Source organism: Dermacentor andersoni, chromosome 8, assembly GCF_023375885.2.
Source record: "Dermacentor andersoni chromosome 8, qqDerAnde1_hic_scaffold, whole genome shotgun sequence".
NCBI classification, from domain to species: Eukaryota; Metazoa; Arthropoda; class Arachnida; order Ixodida; family Ixodidae; genus Dermacentor; species Dermacentor andersoni.
In genome coordinates this window covers 76306693-76328768 of record NC_092821.1, presented here as the reverse complement: position 1 = coordinate 76328768, position 22076 = coordinate 76306693, and the positions used below count along the sequence as shown (strand labels likewise).

Below are 22076 nucleotides of genomic sequence, written 5' to 3'. Positions count from 1 at the left end.
TCCTGTCTTTGTAGCATTAAGGACGATTCGACAGCACTTAGCGTCAGAAGTGAGACAGAGGCGAATTGTGAGGGCTGATGTGTGACTACTCGCTGTCTTCGAAGTTCATCGTAGCTCTGGCACAGCGCAATCACGACAGACCCTGTTGTCGGATTTCAGAAGACCAACATCTGGAAGACGCCGTCCTCAATTCCTTTTAGGATGTGCCCGACCTTGTTGGCTTCCCGCATCGCTGCGTCGACTCCATTGCACAGGTTAACCATGTCTTCGATATAGCTGGTTTCTGTGCACGACCGGCTACGCGTTGTTCAGCCTGAAGTTTATGAAAAGCAGGGTGGACAATGACTTCTGTAAAAGTAGTATTGTACAATAACTATGTTCGGAAGTCGGATTTCATGTTTCAGTACTCCGAGTCGGCAACGTTGCTCAAGTAGAAAATTACGTTATTGAGCTTTGCCGAATAATCCCAGTGGGTGTGTGCGCTGACGCTTTCACACCAGGCGAGCTAGTCCTCGACGTCGTGATCTCCGGTAGCTGCAAAAATCGCTGGATTCCGCTGACGCTGTACGCCGGGACAGATGGCAGGAGGCAGCATGCCTGCAGGTTGCTGGACAGTATAGTCCTATACGGTCAGATATTGCTGGGCTAGATCGGACGGTATGGGCCGAGGTGGCTGAAGGGCTCTACATTGCAGATACAGCGTTAATGAAGTCGTACCCTGCAACACCTACCAAATGTAAACGTGTTTATAGCGTACGGGAAACGGGCAATGTTAAAAGTCATGCGGATATTAATGCCCCGCGATTATCCAGAGGCAGCCCCTACGGAAAATGCTGCTGATGGGCCTGCCTAACCGACGCTTCTTCGTTATATTTAAGACACTGGTGATGCGCCTAGCTGACCGGCGGTTCTTCTTCCTTACACATACATCATTCATAAAAATGGTCTGGACAATTTGCAATCACATGGATGCCCCAGTAACCCATGGCAGGTATTACGAAGCAAGGTCATGATGTACAGCCGCAGTCTTATTGTGAGTGAAGTTCATACTGGCCTCCACACAGCATTAGTAATTGTGATTGGTATAACTTGCGAATCAGTTGCGTATTTCATGTACAATAAGGGTCCATGGATTCATGGTTTACTGAATCCACGAAGATAGATGGGACTGAAATTTAGAAAGGGTCATGTTCATTTTACTGGGACAAACAGAAAATGATGACCTAAGAAATTATACGGCATGTTCCAGCATGGCATATGGGACCGAGTGAAGGTATCCCGGCAGCTCAACAAAATGTTCATCAAGAATAAACATCATTTACTGGAAAAGCATGTAAAGAATAGGCCGGCTTTGTGGAACATTTAGGCATGAGCGCACGTGAAATATTTTTATGGAAGATATAATGTGGCGAACTACGGATTTATGCCTATTATTAAAATGTCTCTCCTAAAAGTGCAATTTGCTTGAACTGCGATTTGGTTCGTTTATCAGGCTATGTAAATTTTGTACATGTTACAGTCAATGTTTTATTTTCCTAACGTCAGCAATTTTTATTAGAGTGCTTGCTTCAAATGAAGCAACTAATTCATTCATAGCCCTACATATAAGGTCGTCTACATTGTATTAGGAAAATTTTTATTTAAATACGCACCGCCAGCTATGCAAATTCTTCTTGAAATGTTGGTGTGTGCGCTCTCGGACACGAAATTTGAACTAAGACTCGTCTCAGCCAATTCATATTCAATCCAATAACTTGTACTTTGTTTTAGGTAATCGTTTGTTATTTATTTGTATGCGAAGCAAGAAAAGAACCGTCTTTAAAACATCAAAAGCGTTTGGGTTCTGATATAGTCATCATACATCACGTCGTACACTAATTTTTGAATTCAGGTGCAGGAATTTCGACACAACGACGAAGCACCTATGTGACAACTCTTATAATTACCAGCCAAAAGCTGTAGAGTAGATGTTATCAGCTCTATTGTCTTGAATAGTCGCGTGTATATCAGTCATGTCACACCACGGAGTGGCAGGGGAGTTAATTTTTGTGTCCCAAGTCTCATCTCTGATAAATTCCTAATTCCAATATAATAAATTACCAATTCCAAACAAATAAACAGATCAGCCTATTGGGCGTCCAGTCTTATGATGAATATCGTGAGAAACAAACGCTTTAGAAGATCATTGTAAAAGGCAATGGTTCTCCAAAACGTATGGCCTCAAGTTTGTACTATAAACATTATAATCGCGAAAATACTGAACGTAGCAAATTTTTGTTACCTGTGTATTGTTACCTCATTTGTTGTCTCTATTTCTTACGTACTTGCTAAAAACCTTGCTTCCGCGAAAGCACATAGACGAACATAGAGGCCTTATTCGCGTATGTAGCATAGTTCTTTTTGTTTTCCTTAGTGATATTTTAACGTTGAGCACACAGTATACTGGCGGACCGATCTGTGCTGTATTGCACATTAGAAAACTCGTCATGTCGTGCTAAGTAATTTAAGATGGACTTCAAGTTAATATAAAACCAAAACAAGAGCTTAGAACAGTAGAGATAGTTTAAAACAAAGCCTTTTAATTAGCGCATTTGGTGCAAATGTAATCAAATAAATCACCGTCGTGTTTCTTTAGTGTAGATACTTACCTCCCGTGAGTGCATTGGAGGGATCATCTAAAGTTTTGTGAAAAAAAAGTATGATATTTACACGTCCTCTCATTGCGCATATATTAGGAGCACAGCGAATATGAAATGAAATTGTTTATTTGCCATCCTGCACATCTACAGATGGAGGGACTGTAGATAAAAAGCTGTCCTTCAACAGCTTGACGTGTCCACAATCCCTGTTTTTGCAGGGAGGCAGCATAAGATATGCGCACATACATATACATACATATATATAGCTGTATACATAGCTTCAATGACATGTTACTCACTCACACTTTGCTTCATGTCAACGAAAAAATGCAATAACACAGATACATAGCGCCACCAGATATTACATCGAAGCCGTATACATCAGTTTCAGTTACTTGGATGATGACGTGAAAAGATCAAATCGGACCGAATTATAGTCATTTAGCAGTGTTGGTATTATGTATTTAAGGCATTGTTTCCCATAGTTTGAACGTAGTGTTGGTACTAACCAATCCTCAAAGTGTCTTCTAGCATAATTTGTAGATTTTCTCTCAAGTTGGGCTAGAGTACGCAGGTTGCTGATATTTCGATGGATTTCCAGTTTATATACATGACTCAGACGATATCTGTAGAGATTGTGAGCTGGAATCACATCAGAATTATTAAAGAAGGTTGTCGATGCTGTGTAGGAAGCGTTATATGCGTTGCGCAGATACTTCTTTTGTAACAGGTGAATATGTTCTAGATTGGTGGATGTTGTATTACCCCATACTAATTGGCAATAGTTTAAATGTGATTGGAAAAGTGAATTGTACAGCAAGAGCTTAATACGCGTGGTAAGAATGTATCTCATACGGCCTACTACACCAGTTATTCTTATTTTGCTTAGAACGTGTTTGACGTGATTGTCCCAAGACATGTTCGCTGAAAAGAAGACACCCAGACATTTAAAAGTCTCGACTATTTCAATAGTCTGAGTTTAATACAATGTCTTGATGGGGAGGTATTTGCTTGTTTTTCGGTCTGAATATAACTGCTTTTGTTTTGTTTGACTTTATCTTCATTAAATTCACTCTCGACCATTCCCCTAAGGATTTCATTGCAATGTTGCATTGTTCTATAAGAACTTGAATATTATTACCAGTGAAAAAAACACTCGTGTCGTCCGCGTATCAATCAATCAATATCATCAATCAAAAATCAATATCTTTGTTTATTCCAATGCGGTAAAAAATATGTCTACACGTTCTAGAACTAGCCTATTACGAGTTGAATATTGACAAAACGCAGTTGGTTAAGTGAGCGTTCGAACATCTTCAAGGACAAAGAAAATACTGCGTATTTTTTTTAGAAAATGCGACAGAACACAACACCACAATGAGAAGCAATGTACATTAGCAAAAAAAGGTTGGAACTTGAGAAATTTGCAGGCGGCTTTTTCACTCTACGAGCTTTGCATTGTACAAGACTTGCGTTGCCAAAAACATGGTTCATGCCGCCGTCAAATATGTCAACAATCGAACGCTGTCAACATTTTCAAAAATGGAAAGCACGTTATCAGTATGATGGGTGAGGTGCGTGAAGCAAAGTGCCGAATATTGTGAAATAAAAGGATGAAGACAAAGAGTGTGCGCGCGTCGACGCGAGTTCACTACGTCACAAAAGACGACGATATCGAAGAGCGGTGCGCAAGAGGACACGCGACGCGAGTAAACAAAATAAAGGGAAAATGATCCAATCGGAAAAAACCACAGAGCTCCCAAGAACCAATCATTCGTAAACACGGAGGTCCGAAAATCACCAATCCAAAAAGCACACAAGGGCCAGAGCATAAGCAAAATGAGGCAGCTTGGCAAAACCCGGCGGAGTTTCAGCAAGCAGAGCAGCAACAATGTGGACCACGGGACTGTGAGATGCAGATGGGCCGTCGGGTTCGGGAGCTGAGGCACCAGGACGTCGCCCGACCAAAGCATCCTGCAAACCTGGTCATGTGCTCTGCGACTACGCCAGACTGCGGACTTATAGCTGAGGCCTGCCGATGCATGTACCCGCAGGCAGAACGTGTGCACACGGGCTACGGGCCCGAGTTTGCATACATCTGTCTGGCCTTGACGTCCTGGTCTTTCGCCGCTTCCACCTGAAAGTTCCGCTGAGGGGCCTGCGTCCTCTTGGCAAGCCGTAACTGCCGTGCAACTAATGTAGCCGAGCAACTCGTCGCCCGGCTACCATAGTGTATTGAAGAGAAAAGCGCCGTTTATTTCATCGCTTTGCCGACCGCCTCTCAACGTCGAACTCCTGTTGCGTTGACTCTACCGCAAGCTTGCACTCGCGTTATGTCATTATTCTACTTAGTGTGAACGTCATGATATAATTTGAGTTGTAATCTTATCTTGCTGTTAATATTTCCTTAAGTGTTTATTATTTATTATTTCAGGCCCCTTCTATTACTATATCTCGTGTGCTTTCCTGGAATGAGCGGATTTTTCCTTGATTGGCTTCTCTGGGGTTCTTCATATGGGACCCATTCCAAACATTACAAAAAGAACCTGCATCACAAACACGCATAGTTTACATTTTTACACCTGAACGAAAATTGCCTCCTTGAATACTTGGTTCTTCTATATTTGGAAATGTTTCCATTCTTATGCCTCCTGTTTTCCCGGGATTTATTTTAGTAGGGGCTCTATCTGCATATTCAACGGCACTGTTTAGTATATTACTGTTCATGTAACATTCATGTCTTATTTTCATACACTTTATATGCAAGCTATATTGTCACAAACATTTGGTATCTTTCTCCGTCATTCGTGCTTTTCAGTGGGAAAAAATGGCACAAAAGTGCTTGCACAGTTTGCGGCTTACAAAGCCCGAAGGGATGAGACCAAGCTATCACAAAGTTTCTAGAAGAGCAAGAATACAGATTATTAGTGAATGCTATAGACACATTTTTTTGGGCCAACGAATGTGTTATATGCCCTATAACGAGCCTTATACATTATTATAGCAAAACCGTATATGACTCGGATCTCGGGATTTCTTCGTCTCCGTCGACAAAACAGTCAACAGAAAACCACCCCACGAATCAAATCGAAAAATGCCTATCTCCATTGGAATTATGCATCCAAGACAGACCTTAGTATCTGCTTCAATAAAGGAAAGGACAAAACAAGTGTTAGAACCACACGGTATATTGTAAGGCGCGTTCTAACAATACGAAGCATGAGCGTTCGCCGCATGCGTTTCCCGATAAAGATTATGGTTTCATGAGCTGCACTTTCTTGGAAGCGGCTACTGTAGCATGCGCAGCAGGCTGTGACGTCACTACACTTTCATATGTAAAATAACCCGCCTAACAACTGATTTCATTTGTGTTGTGATAGCGCTATTGGAAGGCCGCGCATAGTTAGGACATTTCAAAACCACAGATGAAATGGTTTATCGAGTTCGTGATGGAAGAATTTGGTCTCATGTGCTTCAATTCAATCCAGCCAACCACTGTGCACAGGTTTGTAGATTTTACTTTCGCTAAGAATCTCCCTGAAGTAGGAACGAAAAACCTCGGTGTTCACGACAGCGATTGCAAAGCAGTTGTGAATATAGTTTCAAAGAAATAAAGGTTTGATAGAGCGTATTTAATTGTCTGAGTGCCAATTATGTCATAGTGCATTGCTGAATTGCTCAAGGCTACGTCCCGTTGATTTATTGGATCAGGTGGTACCACAGCTTTGCGGACAACCATGTTCATACCGTCGATTGGAGCCCAATTTTTTTTTAAAAATGTTAAGAAATGGGATTGTTGGTCTAATCCTCATGACCTAAATATCATTTGCCATAACAAAACCATTTTTCGCAGCCGCGTTGGAGGTACATTCATCTTCGCGAAAAACCAAAACTAATGACACCTGAGAATCCCCATAGCATGATAATGAAATAACCAAAAAATGATGATCGTCTCTAAGCTATGACTTTCTATGAAATGCAGACATGTCAAAATTTATGTAATGATTTTACTTTTCGACTTTCCTTGCTCAACAAATTATGCAATATATGAGTGTAGAAAGTATCTATATATGAGTGTACAAAGTATCTATAAATTGTATTCATTGAAAAAAGAGGTATGCTTTCTAATGTATGAAAAATCGCAAAAAAATTATTGCTCAGTGCGTCAACCTTGAAGATTTGAAACACCTGCAACGCTCCCAAGCACATCAAAAGAACTGAAGATCCCGAACTCCGCAGGCTGTGTCCTCCTCATTCCTGCTCTTGCCTGATTTTTCTCCTCGGCCCCGTCGTATTTCGTTTGCTGGCTTCTTTGGACGCCTTAGTTCTTTATCGGGAAGCTTTTACATTATGTGGCTAGTGAATCGCAAGGCTAGTTTTCATTGTGTAAATGCGTATTTCTGTTCTGTCTGGATTGGGCGTGTCAAGCGTGCCTCAGTTAGCATTGGGCATGGCAGAGGGACAGCAATGCAGCCTCATTTGCCTACCCTGTTCTTTGAGGCGGTCCGCTGCAATGTGTCTGCGCTGGCGCTGGCACCGGGCCCGTGCTTTCTTATCCCAAGCAACGAAGATCACCAGCTACTCCTACCTACGCCGTCCGCCGCTAACTGGTGTGGCTCGACGCAAGAGCACGTACGAGGAGCCGCAGCAGCGAAAACGGGGCGCACTGCGCTTATAACTAAGCCCAGTCAATGAGGAACATAGCTGTGGGCACCGCGGAGCGAAAGGAATGAAGCCTTAATTACATGCCCTATTCTTTCAGGTTAGTAAGTACGGAAAGTGCTTCCGAAGTAACAACCGATTCGTTATTGTTATGCCTTTCCCAAAGGCTTGTATTCACAATGCTACGATGTGTGTTCAAATGTTGTTAATGCTGGCTGTAGACGGGGAGTGTAACTGCGGGCCGGATCCCTTCGACGATGCGCTGCAAGAACTATCGACAAGTCCAAGAAGAGCTTAAAGGAGATGTTGAACCAAATTAGGCGAATCCAGTCTGCATGTCGCGAGGAACTAGGCACTTAACCTAAACCACGTGCACGAAGGTAGCAAAGAGCTTAAAATAACTTTATCTTGATCAATGTAAATACGCTAAATGTAGCAATCAAAAGAGCTCAGCTGGAGCACTTTATTATACAGCACAATCCACATGTTGTCGTGACGGAGGCTTGCTTGCGCCCTGAAATAGAGATAGTCACGCCTGGTAATGGCTTATCCGCAATGACAGTGATACGGGTGGTGGTAGCGTGGCAATCGTTTTACAGGATAAACTGACGTGGAACGAATGAAAGAAAGGGTATCCTGAAATGAAAAATATTTGCTGGAAGCCTAAACTCGACGGGGCTTTCTGCGTACCTGGATCAGCTCACAGGCCCAGAAACACCTGTGTAACGTACTTTTAAATCAACTCAAGACTATCTGTGCTGTAACGTACCTACGAACACACGTCTGATAGTAGCTGCAGATTCTAATCTTGCGGTAATACAATGGAATAGCCTGTGAAAGTAGTTCTCACATCACCAGCTATGACACTTCGTTGGATATCGCTTTTAATAAAAACCTAACGCAAATCGTACACTGGATTAATAGAAGTGGACCTAGGAGAGAATCATTACTAGACTTGGTGGTAACAAATGATAAAATACGCGAATATGAAATAAATGTTGAAGGGCTTTCGCACCACAAGCTTGTTCGACTTTGTGGGGAAAACTGCCTGATAGGTAAAAATATGACAAAAGAAATTTTTGTCAGAGATTTGAACAAGGCTGACCCCACGTCTGTAGTTCAGATTACTTTGGAATGCAACTCTACTCTGTCGACAGACGGGATGACGTTGTGGACGGATTTAAGATATTAATGAATTGTTGTGCGGGAACATTTGTAGCCCAAGGAAGAAAGACTCAGAAAACGCGACCCATTGGTAAATCGGGAAACAATTCAGCTGTAACGAGAATTAAAAAGCATGAAAACAAAGTAAAAGAAAACAATTTGAAATTTCGCATGTGTCCCCTATGTTTAAATACAAGTTCTTCTCAGGAAAAGTTTTTTTTCCGTAAAAGTTGCCTTCCTTTAATTAAGTTTAACCAAAACGTTTTTGCGGTCATCTAGCTACGACAAAGAACAGCACACAATGAATAGTTTTAGAACTAATGGTTGATTAACGATCATACAGGTATCACTGGAAAATGTAATGAGCTTTTTCAGTCTGTGTTCGCGCGCGCCTACTGAAGCTCAAAGCGCCGACCCCTGCGTAAGAAATATGCGTGAACAGCAAGTCATGTCAGATATTATTATATTTAAGCAAGGGATACTGTCACTCTTGCTAGAACTCGACACAAAAAGTTCGGTTGTTCCTGATAACCTCTCTAATGAGTTTTTAAACCGTTACGCAGAATGGGTGGCTAAATATTTGAACACTATGTTCAATTCTTCGCTGCAGAAGCAACAAATCTCCCTCGGACTGGTTAAGATCAAGTCTTACGCCTGTTCAGAAAACCGGAAGCAAAAGTTGTGTTGAAAACTACAGCTCAATTACAATCACGTCCATATGCTCCAAGACACAAGAACATATAATATCAGCAAGTTTAACATCCGTGGTTGCTTAGTGGCTATGGTGTTCGGCTGCTATGCGTGATGGAGCGCAATCGAACCGCGGCTACGGCGGCTGTATTTTGATGGGAGCGAAATGCAAGAACATCTGTGTACTTAGATTTAGGTGCATGGTAAAGAACCCCACATTCTCCAATTTTCCAAAGTCCCTCACTACGGCCTGCCTCATAATCAGATCGTGGTTTTGGCACGTAAAACCCCACGATATAATTTTTTTTTATCGGCAAGTTTATTCGGTTACACTGAGGGCCAAGATCTGTTGAATCGTAACAAACATGGCTTTAGTCGCAAATTATCAACGATCACCCAATTAGTAGAAACAGTGTATGTGTTAGCAAATGCAATCAACGATAAAAAGCAGATCGATGCATTGAACCTTTATCTGGCAAAAGGATCGATCGGGTTCAACACTTAGATCTTTGAGGAATCTGGGCATTTCTGCTATTAATAAGACTGTTGTCGCTTGGATTAAATCACATCGTAAAGATAGAACGCCGTACGCACAAAAGATAATGGCGCGAAATCTGGCATTCGGCTCCGTGCTCAGTCCCGTTTTATTTCGATGTTATATCCATAATATTGCGAAGACAGTTTCCTCGGATGTCGCGGCTCATCTTTTCGCAGACGAGTGCCTAATTTACTCCCACATAAGACGAAAAAGTCAAGTTACGTTAAACACGGCATTCAGTGGCGTTCGCGACTGATGTGCAAATTGGCAAATGAAAATGAATGATAGTAATACGTATTTTGTAGGAATAACAAACACAATTAAAGATATACTTCCGTTTGACTATGAATCTGAAGAACACAAACTAAGGAATGTAAGGCCACTTCAAGTACATGGGCATGACGATAAGGAAAAACCTGAATTGGAATAGGCACATTCGGGAGCTTATGCGTTGCAGTCGAGAAGAAATTGTGCACGATGCGCCGAAAGCTAAAGCAGGCAGCCGCAACAGCTAAACTAACCGCTCATTTATCACTTGCAATACCCACTTTGGAATATCGCATTATCATGTGGAGCCCCCATACGGAAAACCGCATTGCAAGGACTAAAAAAGTACAAAGACGGGCGGCTATATTTATCTTATCTAGACATAGATGCACGCATTCAGTCTTAGGTGTGTTATCAGAACTTTAATTACCTCAAATGACAGGGCGGAGAAGATTTGCTAGACTGAAGTTCCTATACTTTCTTGTGCACTAATTTATTTTAATTTGCACACGTGACTGTACTTAAACAGTGCTGGGCCAGAAGTCGGAAGAGCTGTGACAATAAAAAAACTACACCTTTTCAATTTCGGATAAACACGTTCCAAAACTCATTCCTCCCACGAACAATTGATGAATGAAACTCACTGCCATAACACATAATTATAACAGAAAAACAAACATTTGATAAGTCTATACATATTTACCGCTAACTTCCAAAGTTACTGTGACAGTTCTCCTGTAACGACGTTTCACTATTCAGTAATAACGGTGTTGCTGTGTGTTCTGCCACTGCCTTGTTTTTTTGCAGTCGTGCACGGCATTTCCGCATATATTTCTTGTGTGTGTGTGTGTGTGTGTGTGTGTGTGTGTGGTGTGTGTGTGTGTGTGTGTGTGTGTGTGCGTGTGCGTGTGCGTGTGCGCGTGCGCGTGCGCGTGCGCGTGCGCGTGTGCGTGTGCGTGTGTGTGTGTGTGTGTGTGTGTGTGTGTGTGTGTGTGTGTGTGTGTGCCTAAACCTTCTTCCCTTATTCTTTTTTTTCTTGCTCGGATCTGCGATGTATTTCTGTATCTGAGGAATACTTACCACCCTGCAATGGCCCGAATGGGCTAACGGTATTAATAAACGAAACGAAATGAAATTGCATAGGTGGCCACAGAGCATCAGATAAAACGCTTCACAGTTGAAAGGCTCACATATGTTTGTTTCTTTACCGTTTTCCAAATCGTACTATTGGAACCCTTTCTCAGGCAAGGCAACGTTCGACAGAGTGCAAATATCTTTGATTGTTTATATCTACTGGGGAGCGTATTTCAGAATACTTTAACTAACTTCCAACATTACAACCCAGCTTTCAAACACTTCCTCAGACGCTTTTGTCAACAAGTCTGTTGCGCACACTTTCGTGTTTTCATTCCAGGGGAGCTTTCCTTTTGGTTGCCATAACCATTCAGTCTTTACCATATTGTAACTACTATTAAAAAAGAATATATTACAGTGCAACAAGCTGAAAAGAAGTCCCATTGGCCATTCATTTACTGCACAATAAGGCTGTATAAGTTAAATAGCGTTTCGAACCTAGCGCACTCCTATGTGGGAGAGTGCTTTTATTACATTTGCAAACGCGTCGAAACTGCGTACGAGTCCTTCTTGAATGTTTCATCGTAGTATTAACGTTAAAAAGTACAAGAAACCAACGCCTAATTTGACCATTCTTATGTCACGAACGAAACGGGTGCCTCAAGTTTAAGTTTCTCCGATCCAGGGTACAGGTGCCTCTTCCACTTTCTGTCTTCAAACAGCCAGCACAACAAATTCTTGCTGCGAAATTTGATTCACTCACGATCACATTGAAGTTAAAAAAGGCAGGTAGTATTAAAAAAACGTTTTTTTTTTTGTAAGTTACTGTTGCACTTTACAGAATTCACTGTACTGAATAATTTGAATGTAATTGCAGTTGAACCCTGCTTGAAAGAACAGGCTTAGGTGCTCGAAAAATTTACAAGTGACACTTTTTCACCCAAGCTCCTTTACAAGAAACATAAACGAAAGTTTCCAATATGTTTGTTAATTTAATATAATTTGTTATCTTTGTTGGAGAAAAAAGCCAGCGTCAATTTGTTATCTTTAGTAAAGAAAGGAAACCAAAGTTGTGTTTAGAAACCAAGCACAACAAGGTCGCAACGAAATTAATGAAAAGTGCGCAGTCGAATTTGCTAACTAATGGTGATTTCATTTGATCACAGATTCATACATAGCCATGAATAGAGGGTCCTCACAGTTAGTCGGTTACACTACCAGTCATTTATCAAGAGAAGTCTGTTCTAGCTACGGAAATGCTGCTTGCACAGGTGGTTTATGCGGTCTGTTAAACGCTACCTGTGCAAATGACTTCTGTCAGAAAGTTTATAAATATCATGAACTTCTTATTGAACTTGTACAATTACGCGAATGCGGTATTTATTATCATCTGAAACTAAAAGACACTCGTACTCCAGGGGAAGTCAATATTATTTGACATTCTTAAAGTGTACATGTTCCAAAAAATTCGTCATCACCTCTAACGCTGTATGCCCTAATTTGCAAACGAGAGGTGGGAAGCTCGACATGACGACGAAGCACCCAAGCATCCTTGTTTCTACTAACCATAAGCATGAAAGAAGAGCTCGGTGATTTGCTCCACCCGGGCTTCCATACTTGCGTGCTATACGTTATCAGTTAAATCATAGGGGGAGAGGTACTTTTCTTTCAAGAATCTTGTCTTTAAATACAAAAGTAGCATAGTAGCCGTCAAACTGGATAGTAAATATTTCTGATACGAACGCTTTCAAGTGAAAATTAACATGGAGTTGTACTCGCATACGTCTGTACCAAAGTTCTTGGCACAAAGATCTATCATAATCACTAAATAAGGAATCAGAAAAAAATTGATAAATCTGTATTTGCTGGCACTACTTCTTTGCGACAATTGTGTCCACGAAACCACATGAATCTGTATACAAGCAAGATCTACCTGGCAACTATTATTTTTCTGCAACCTAACGACATATTAGTTTTGACGACTCAGTATACTGGAAAACCAACCTCTGCTACAATCTATGTTACTGAAGTTTATTCATCAATATAGAAAACTAGAGCAAGAGATTTGGTTAACGTGCATTATTTAAAACAACGTTTGAAAAACAAATTTCTTGCAAAATGTATCGGTCAAATGTGATTCTTGCTGCCGTAATGTCGATACTCACTTTCGGTGAATGCATAGCTGGATTCCTCTGAAATTTGCAGAAAAAACAGTATAATAGGTACGAATGCTTTTATTGCGCATATTTTTGTGGAGCACAATATAACAATCAGTAGTTTTATTTCTACTAAGGTGGCAAAATATGATATGTCTACGAACGCTACAAGCTGCATAGTACAGGTTGCATATTGAAAAACATGCATTTAAGTAAAAGTTCGAGTATCTTTAAGGGCGAAATAATTTATGTGCAGTTTTTGAGTAAACAGTACAAAAGAAACTTGATCATATACAGAAACATTGCACATTCACAAAAGAAAAGCTGGCAAGCTAGAGCACTGTATATTTGTTTCGCGCTATACACACATTGCACTGTGTAAGCTGAACACTTCGCTCATGCACAATTGAAGCGATCTTTTTTTTTTCAAATTTTATAAGAACCTAAAGCGCTGTATCAGGCACTGTATACTTTCTATTGGCAACTGGAGAATCGGGTATTGTGCTGGCAACACTGTCCAAATGAATAAAGATGGCTGCAACATCCAGGTCCTCGGAGGATCTTTCGCCTGATGCTGCGCTTACGCGTTCCTCGTCTGTGGCCTCAAATCGAGGTGTTTATTCGAAGCCGAAAGGGTCCTCGATGCTGGTCGCCTTATTCCGACCGGTGTCCAGGATTTCAGCTACGAAACCGCGGAAATAGTTGCATTGTGTCTGCCAACGTCAGGCGCGCCGAGCGAGTCGCATAAGATGTTTTTTTTAAAGACAAAGAGCATTTGAAGGGAGCCGGACGTTAAAGAAAGGAGGTGTTTGTGCGTAGCGGGCCTTCGAAAGGTGCTAACACTTGTTCGCGACAGTGCTCCACTGTTGTAGGTACCACACTTGACTGTCTTTCACCTTTTCAGGCAACTCTGCACTGCGACTTGTGTTGTAGTATATTGCACATAGCATCTCAGAATAGGCAGTAATCTTTGTCTACCTTTCAGGAGGTAAATTCGGACATTCCGAACTGATATAATGAGGCTAAAGTATGTAAAGTTACTTGGTGAGTGTGTCTTGGGATAAAAATAAGTTATAGTTCCGTTTGTGAGTGGCGGCCGCACCTTTATTTTTATAGTTAGCTGATACGTGTGATAAGGTCGTCTGCGTCCGATGACTGGTACTTGTTCATGCTTGCAGTACCCAGTGTTCGACGCAGGGGCCGCGATTGCGAACACAGATGGCACCCGGCATCCGCAAAAATTCTGAAACCCTAGTGAAACCCGAGAAGTGAATAACAACCAACCGGACCAAGTTGCGTTTCTTCCAACAGGTTTCCACAATTTAGCGAAGGTTTTCTCTTGGTGAAACTCACTTGTATTAGTGTAAATCCGCGAGTTGCAAAGCAACTGAGCCAGTTGCAATAGAACTTGCTTTTGTGCGCAGCGTCTAAAAGCCAAGTAGGAGCACTGTACGCACGTTGAACGCTCCATAGCTGGAACGAGCACTGTTTGCTGCTGCTTCGAAATTTCTTGCAAGCAAATAAACTGACAAATTAGCCCGTTGAAAGAGAAAGCAGCATCTACTGCTTGCACCAGTAAAGTAAAGCACGCTATGAAAACGACATGTCGCCTAGCGACATAGCATGTTTCATGATCAATTTCTGACATTCCATGGCAGTTGTCATTCCTGTCACCGTGCCTGCTGACAAAACTACATCAGCGGGAATATGCCTACTGTTTAAAGCATTATTACATTAATTCTCAGGCTGGAAGCTAATAACGAAGAAAACCAAATGGAGCCTCAACATACGTCACTATAATTAAAAAAAATATGGCTGCCTAAACAAAGTGACACCGCAATTAGAAATGCTCCCAAGATATTTAAATAAACAAAAAGAAAGCTAAGTACTACTGGCCGGGAAGAAAGAAAGCACGACGGAAAGGTTTCGAACAAACCGGTAGAGTAGACAGTTTTGGAATAGCCTTTGCAACCAAACATAAACGCATTAAGTACGTAAAAAATTGCATCGTCTTCTCTGCGATTGCTCCAAACGTTATTCGGTTTATGTTGTTTACGGGCGCTATGATAACGTACGTGTATTTGGCGAGTTTACTACTCGTGTTGTTTATGAACGTTAACAAGTAGCGTTGCCGAACATAGCGGCACTCGGAACTCCCGCTTCAACGTGAATACTCGTGATGGCTGCGCTCTCACTTGCGCTGATCTCCATTAACTATTGAAATTAGCTTTCACTTTCTCGAAACTCGCCTGAAACGTTATTAACGAGCGCATAGCGCGTGCAATTTATGAAATCGTTCGGCGATTCCCGCACCAGTAGGCCTGACAAGACGCGTCCGCATAGCAACAGCAGGACGACTGCTAATAAATTGTCTTGGCTTGGGTACGCTTGGCAGTAGCCGCCAGTTCGCAACCTGCTTTATAATGCCTTTTTTTCACTTGTGTTCCCGTACGGTTAACGAAAAGTCTTGAAAAGACGCGCACCGTAACGTCCGGAGAACGGGCTTACGTTTAACGTGCGTAAGACGACGAACACTATTCTAAAACTGTCGAGTATCATTCGTCCCCTTTTTCTCTTGCGACGTTTATCCAAGTCGCTCTCCGATGCGCGTCATCTGCTTATTTCACGAAAAGATGAAATCATAGATTGCTGTGTTTGCACCGCTATTACCCGCATAATGGTATGCCACAAAGGTCATTCTACTTCCGCATTTCTTTTTTCATTTGCGGCCTTGTGCGCGGCGACATCACGGTGATTAGAGAACTACGAGGTGTTCAGTGCATTCCGTGATAGGAGGCCCTCTTTGGTTTCAAGCTCGAACCTTTATCGCTTGTTTCTCGGTGCGGCCGCTGTGGGGCGAGCGTTTAGTTGGAGCCGCCACTGGTGAAAAGAACATTCTCTGCTTGAATAGTTAGTCTACCTTCTACTTCAAAAAGTTTCTTTTCCTAATTGGTTTTACGGTGAGCGGACTGCACTGCTCAATTTTTTATGCGTTTGTTTAAAGTAATAGTTTCAAGCTTCACTTTCATACACTTTGCATATAAGCTGATGACTGTGATTTTCACTGTCTGAGTCATTCGCTCTTTTATGTGTGAAAAAGGATAAACAAGTACTTGCCCAGGTGTTTGACTAGTCCTAAAAGAACTGTAACTTGTTTAGAGGATACTTCAAAAGACCTGCAGTCGAACCCGATTATTAAGAACAGGCTTACGGTCCAGAATTAAGTATGTTGTGTTTCTTATACCCAAGGTCGTCTAGGACGAACCTATATGAACATTTGTGATGCATTTGCCATATGCAAATTTCTTCTCTTTAATAGAGAAACCAAGTGAGCAAGGTACCCATTTATGAAAAAAAAATTCGTATATTGGACAAATATTTTGCCTGTGCATTTGAGTGCGATGCATCGTCACAAGGAATACATAAGAATTTGAATAGAGTAATCATTTTAGTCGTCACTAATTCGGTGCACATTCTCCAGTCCACTTCCACTGTAAATGTGTGCAATCAAAGGTCGGTCAACACAAGCTTCTCCCCAGGAAGTGGACGACCCGAGTTACATTCAATGTGTACTTTGTTATGAAGAAATATTTTGTTTGAGTGACGGTCATTAAGTTTCGCACGCTTCCGTACAGAGGTTCATTCGCTTCATCGGTTTACGTTATATTCGTGTACGAATGTAGCCACAAATATTCGACATTCGTTCCTACCATTGTCGTGATTTAAACTGCGCACTGTGTTCAGAACATGCTGAAGAATGTATCTCTCAGAATAGCATTCAGCAGCACATATATAGAGCTTAAATTTATAAGAATGCACGTGCACGTTCACCCATTTCGAATTCAAAGACCACCGAGGACCTGATTTTACATTATATACGCTGCACACCTTAGATGGACATCGGCTGCCTGTGATAAATGCTTGAAGAAAGTGCCTTTCCGCAATTGTACCTAATATTATTATCTCTTTCTGTAAGCGTTTTCATGCTGTGCTCTCAGGGATATCCTGCAGAGCATGGCGCCATAAGACAGTGAACATCACATCTACTGCTTTGCCTTGCAGTCCATGTTAAAGGTAACAAGCAAAGAAAACAAGAGAAATGCGTGGCCCTGTTTAGCTCATTTCTTTTTTTTTTATTTCTTTTTTTCTAAGCAGTCCTTCTCGGTGAACACATATTTTCCGCGAATGAGTAGAAAACAAGAAATAAATAACACTTCACGATTTCATTGACAGCCACCAGCTTGGCATAGTTTGCCTAAGGCAAAGAAGAAATACCTGCACGAAAGGATCGCTCTCTTTAATCCGCACACAAGCTCCATTCGCCTTATCGGCTTTCTGCTGTGTGCAGTTTTGCTCGCCCACGTTTTCTCTTTCGGATGCACAAATATACACACACGCGCATATGTTTTGGATGTTATTTCTTGTGCATATTGTAACGAAGGAGGACTGAAATGCAATATACAAGAATAATTTACAGCCACACGCAATATGGCGAACCCGCGCACACGCCTAGGCGCCCCGTCATCGTCTTCACTTTGTCGCGTCCTTGTGCGTATTGCTGACTGGCGGTCTCGTTACACATCCATTCAGCGGCAGGAGCACGGACTCGGTGCTGGTTAAGGACTAGAGGACTGGGAGCCAGGATTAGCGCGGATGCGTTTCACTAGCATAGTATGGTTTGAAGCGCACAACGTACACAACGTCACTATTAAGGTATGTTAAGACTGCGATCGTAATTTTAGCATAGCGCGAATCAGTCGTAAACCCTTATGGTGCACGCAAGAGTTAAGATCGTTAACAGTGCTTGTCATGCACATTGTAAGTCGCGTACGTTACTCTTCGTAAGACAGGCCAATAAGAACGTGAGCTGGCAGTTGCGTCTTAGTGGAGTCGAACATGGCGAAACCACAGCGAAACCCTGAGAGAAGGCACCACAGAAATACGGGCACCGTTGCACCTCGCACAACGCAGATACGAATCCGCAGTCGTGGCTGTTGCTGTAACTGGAGATGCCGGAAGTCGAGTCAAAGAAATTTAGAACCGGAACTGTGCCGCTTGTTGATCACGTCTTAACTGGCGTATCTGTATGAAATGTAAAAGTAGCGGGCCTTCGAACAAATACGCTAGCCTGTCTGGCGACTGTCGCGCTCTTGGCGCTTCATACAATTGTAGTCTGAACAATTTAGCTGCGCTTTTAGCGTTTGCGTTTCTTGCGACATATATGCGGTCTACGTACGTATTCTAAACGCACCTTTAGGGTGGCAAGCAGATGATGTCGTTCGAGCTAGAGGTACGATTTCGTAGGTGAGGGCGATGACTTGGTGAAGGACATGGTAAATGCCAGAGAAATGAGAGAATAGTTTTTGTGTGTTAGCATTCTTAGGATGCTTCACGAACTTTCCGCGGCTATGTATGTATGTATGTATGTATGTATGTATGTATGTATGTATGTATGTATGTATGTATGTATGTATGTATGTATGTATGTATGTATGTATGTATGTATGATAACCGATGGTCATTAAGGGTTACGGACTGGATTCCGAGGGAAGGGAAGCGTAGCAGGGGGCGACAGAAAGTTAGGTGGGCAGATGAGATTAGGAAGTTTGGAGGATCAACATGGCCACAATTAGTACATGACCGGGGTAGTTGGAGAAGTATGGGAGAGGCCTTTGCCCTGCAGTGGGCGTAATCAGGCTGATGATGATGATGATGATGATGATGTATGTATGTATGTATGTATGACTTGGGTCATGAGTAATCCGTGGTTAGTGCATCGGGCTGCCACGCTGGGATAACAGGGTACGAAATCAACCATTGGACAACTTGGAATACTGAGTATGTACACGGTCGTCCACTTCCAATTTGAACACGGCTCCAGGCGGCCGGCGAGGCCGGCGCTCCGCGGAGCGCCGCTCGTGGGCGCCGGGGTAACTAACGCGCCGGCGCACTGGCAGCCACAGGTGTGACCTCAGCCGCGTCGTCTAGTGTGTGCTGGCGCGCTGTAGCAGACGACGCGGCTAAGGCCACGTCTGTGGCTGCCAGTGCGCCGGCGTGTTAGTTACCCCGGCGCCCACGAGCGGCGCTCCGCGGAGCGCCGGCCTCGCCGGCCGCCCGGAGCCGTGTTCAAATTGGAAGTGGACGACCGTGTACCATTGCGTAAATACGTGCCACTCTTCAATGAACCTTCTTCACGCCGACATGGCTCACTGTAGATGCGGCACGGGTTAGGCACCGCTGTTCAAAAAATCTCTTTGATGCCGACTTGGTTTATAAGGTATGTGCCAGAAGGTGCGTGTCGCTCTTCACTGAACGTCTTTGATGCCAAATTGGTGAACTAGGTATGTACCCCTGGAAATGTGCCACACTGCAATGATGACAAAGATGCCCAAGGTTTCTCCTATCTGAACCAAATCGAATCCAAGTCAACAATGGTTACTCAAGGAAGGCAACACGAAACATTAGCAGGCTGTGAAACAAATGCACTGGGCATGGAACACTTTTCAAAAAAACGCCCTTCGCGCCAATGCTTTAGCGAGTTACGCCAGGAATGCACTGGGTATCTGCAGTTCATCAATGACCCTCTCGCCACTGTGGGTCACTGAACTTGTGGCACTAAGCGTGGGGCAAGGGCAGAAGCAATTATCAGCGTTCTCAGGCACTAGCTTCAAGAGCCTCTCGTTTCGGTGTTCACGCACGGAGTTTATGGCATTGCCGCTAGATGGCGCAGCGTGTGCAGATAGAACGCCTTTCTTGGCGTTTGCACCAGCCAACTATTCATTTCGGATGCCGTGAGCAGCCTTCGCAGCGGCCGCGATAGATCGCGCCGAGTGTCCTTGGGGAAGCGCGAAAGAGGAGTCTCGCTACAGCACACGCCTCATACGTAACTCGTTTCGACAGTGGCCATACGTTGTGTCGCTATATTGATCCAAAGCTCACGGATTATCGTAAACAGTCATCATGTGAGATGACTTCTGCCGCATTTTCCGAGAGAAAGGGGTCCTTGGGTTGGCACATTTATTTGTGCGGCAAGTTTTGTTGCGCTTTATGTACCTTCGCGATCAGAATGATGTGTTCCTTCTCACAGTCATGCAAGCGCTCTTGTGTCGTCACCTTCGAAGATTTGTTGTAGGCTCGTGTGAAGCATGCATGATGCCGTTAAAGGTTATCTACGAGAAGTCGTGCTTGCGTACAATATGTTGCTTGCGCGGTTTTCAGTGTAGTATCTCGCCAATATTACTAGGCATGAAAACTGTATAAGGACGTAAAAGACATTATGATCTCTGTACAAATTTATCGTATTTCATACCGTAGAGGGCCAGAAGATGTCCTCAAAAGGGTTAATAGAATGTCAGTACGCCCTTTGGTAGAAGCTTTTTTTCCTTTAAAGTCACACTAATACACTATCAGTTAAAACATGGATGAAAAACAAAGGCATCTTTTGCCGCGTGGTCCATTAACCGCTTGTTATGCAAGAAACTTGAAACGATAGAGCATGCGTTTCTAGATTGCTGGGATCCCTTCTTTTTCTGGGATGTGCTACAAAGAACGTTAAAGATAGAGTTGCTTTTAGATCCAGATGGAATAAGCGTCTTACCGGTAGAAACAAAGTGTAAAGATATAATGCTCCTGGGCCCTCGCAGTGTGTGCAAAGCCAGAAGGCAGTTCTACAAAGGTGATGTCAAATTGCGAATTACACGCGATCACTTCATTCAATGTGTAGTACGGTTCATGGATATCCATCGGGCGCTCCCTGAACAACCAACACGAATTGACATGCTAGATAAATAGGCAGCATTGAAAAATATTTAATATGTCGTGAAAGCAAATTCCTTCCTATCAAGTTTTGTTCTTTGTGTATTGTACGTGTATATAATGTCAAAGTCGCCAATAAAGAAAAAAAAACGACACTGGCCTCGCAACCCGGAAGTGGCAGTTCGAATCCACAGCCCGACAAGCAATCTTTATTTTCGCGTGGCGGGAGTTTTGTCGTACGGCAACACCGACGCCGACTCGAGTGAGGCAATACAAGCTTCGCCTGAAAAAATCAACTGGAAGGAGAGATGTGAACTCTCTATTGGCGAACGTCAAGCCATATTGCGCCATATCATGCCCTCACCAGCAAGCGATAACTAACGTGGCATCAACCCCCTTTCACTATAAGAGACGTGTATATGTTAGGATAAACATCGTACTCTCCTGCATATCTCATACGTGTTAATTCCACCTTTATACACATTGTGACAAAAACGAGCACCTTCTTCCACGGAAGCTATGTGATTGGGAAAATAGCGTTTACTATGCCCACTTACATTCAAAAACATTTATCTGCTATTTGCTTAGTCTCTATCTTGTATATCAGGATATGTGTGAAAGAGACATGTCTAGCATCGCCGTGCCTCAAACGCTGACAGCTCGGGAGCATTAGCTTCACCTACAGTTATATTATGAAACGAACACGGCAAATTAACGAAAGCAAAAGATAACAGCAAACTTTACTGTCCGGGCATGGGCGTTTGACCAGCTGCTTTTTCCTCTGCAGTTTGGTTTATGCCTTGCGATTACATTCACTTGCTAGGAGCACCACAGGGCGCTGCCAAATGTTGTGGAAATTTGCTCACCCATGTTTTTGCCTTCCAACGGCTTAGAGCGTCCCCAGGCGTTTGAAGAATGTTCACGGCGAACTGCCACCGAACTATGGGTACCAGTGACGGTCTTCTTCTTCTACTCCTACAAGGAAGCAGCGCAAGTACAAGGCACGTATAAAGTCTGGCAAACTAAAATAGTCAACATAGCCTCGGCCTGTATTATCCGCGCAGTGGCTTTCTATTATCTTCTAGTGTTTGCCTAATGATTGCGACGTCATTAGAAACATTGCTGCTAAAT

At 42.8% G+C, this 22076-nt stretch overlaps 1 protein-coding gene across 1 annotated transcript in view; it reads right to left on the bottom strand.

Moving 5' to 3' along the window:
- Positions 1-21866, bottom strand: part of LOC140212903 (uncharacterized) — a 50955-nt gene extending 29089 nt beyond the window's left edge. The window contains exons 1-2 of the mRNA XM_072284023.1: positions 21812-21866; positions 13200-13226 (exon numbers count right to left, since the gene is read on the bottom strand). The gene's annotated coding sequence lies outside the window, so the exon portion shown is untranslated. The remainder of the gene's footprint in view (positions 1-13199; positions 13227-21811) is intronic.
- Between the last annotated feature and the right edge of the window lie 210 nt (positions 21867-22076).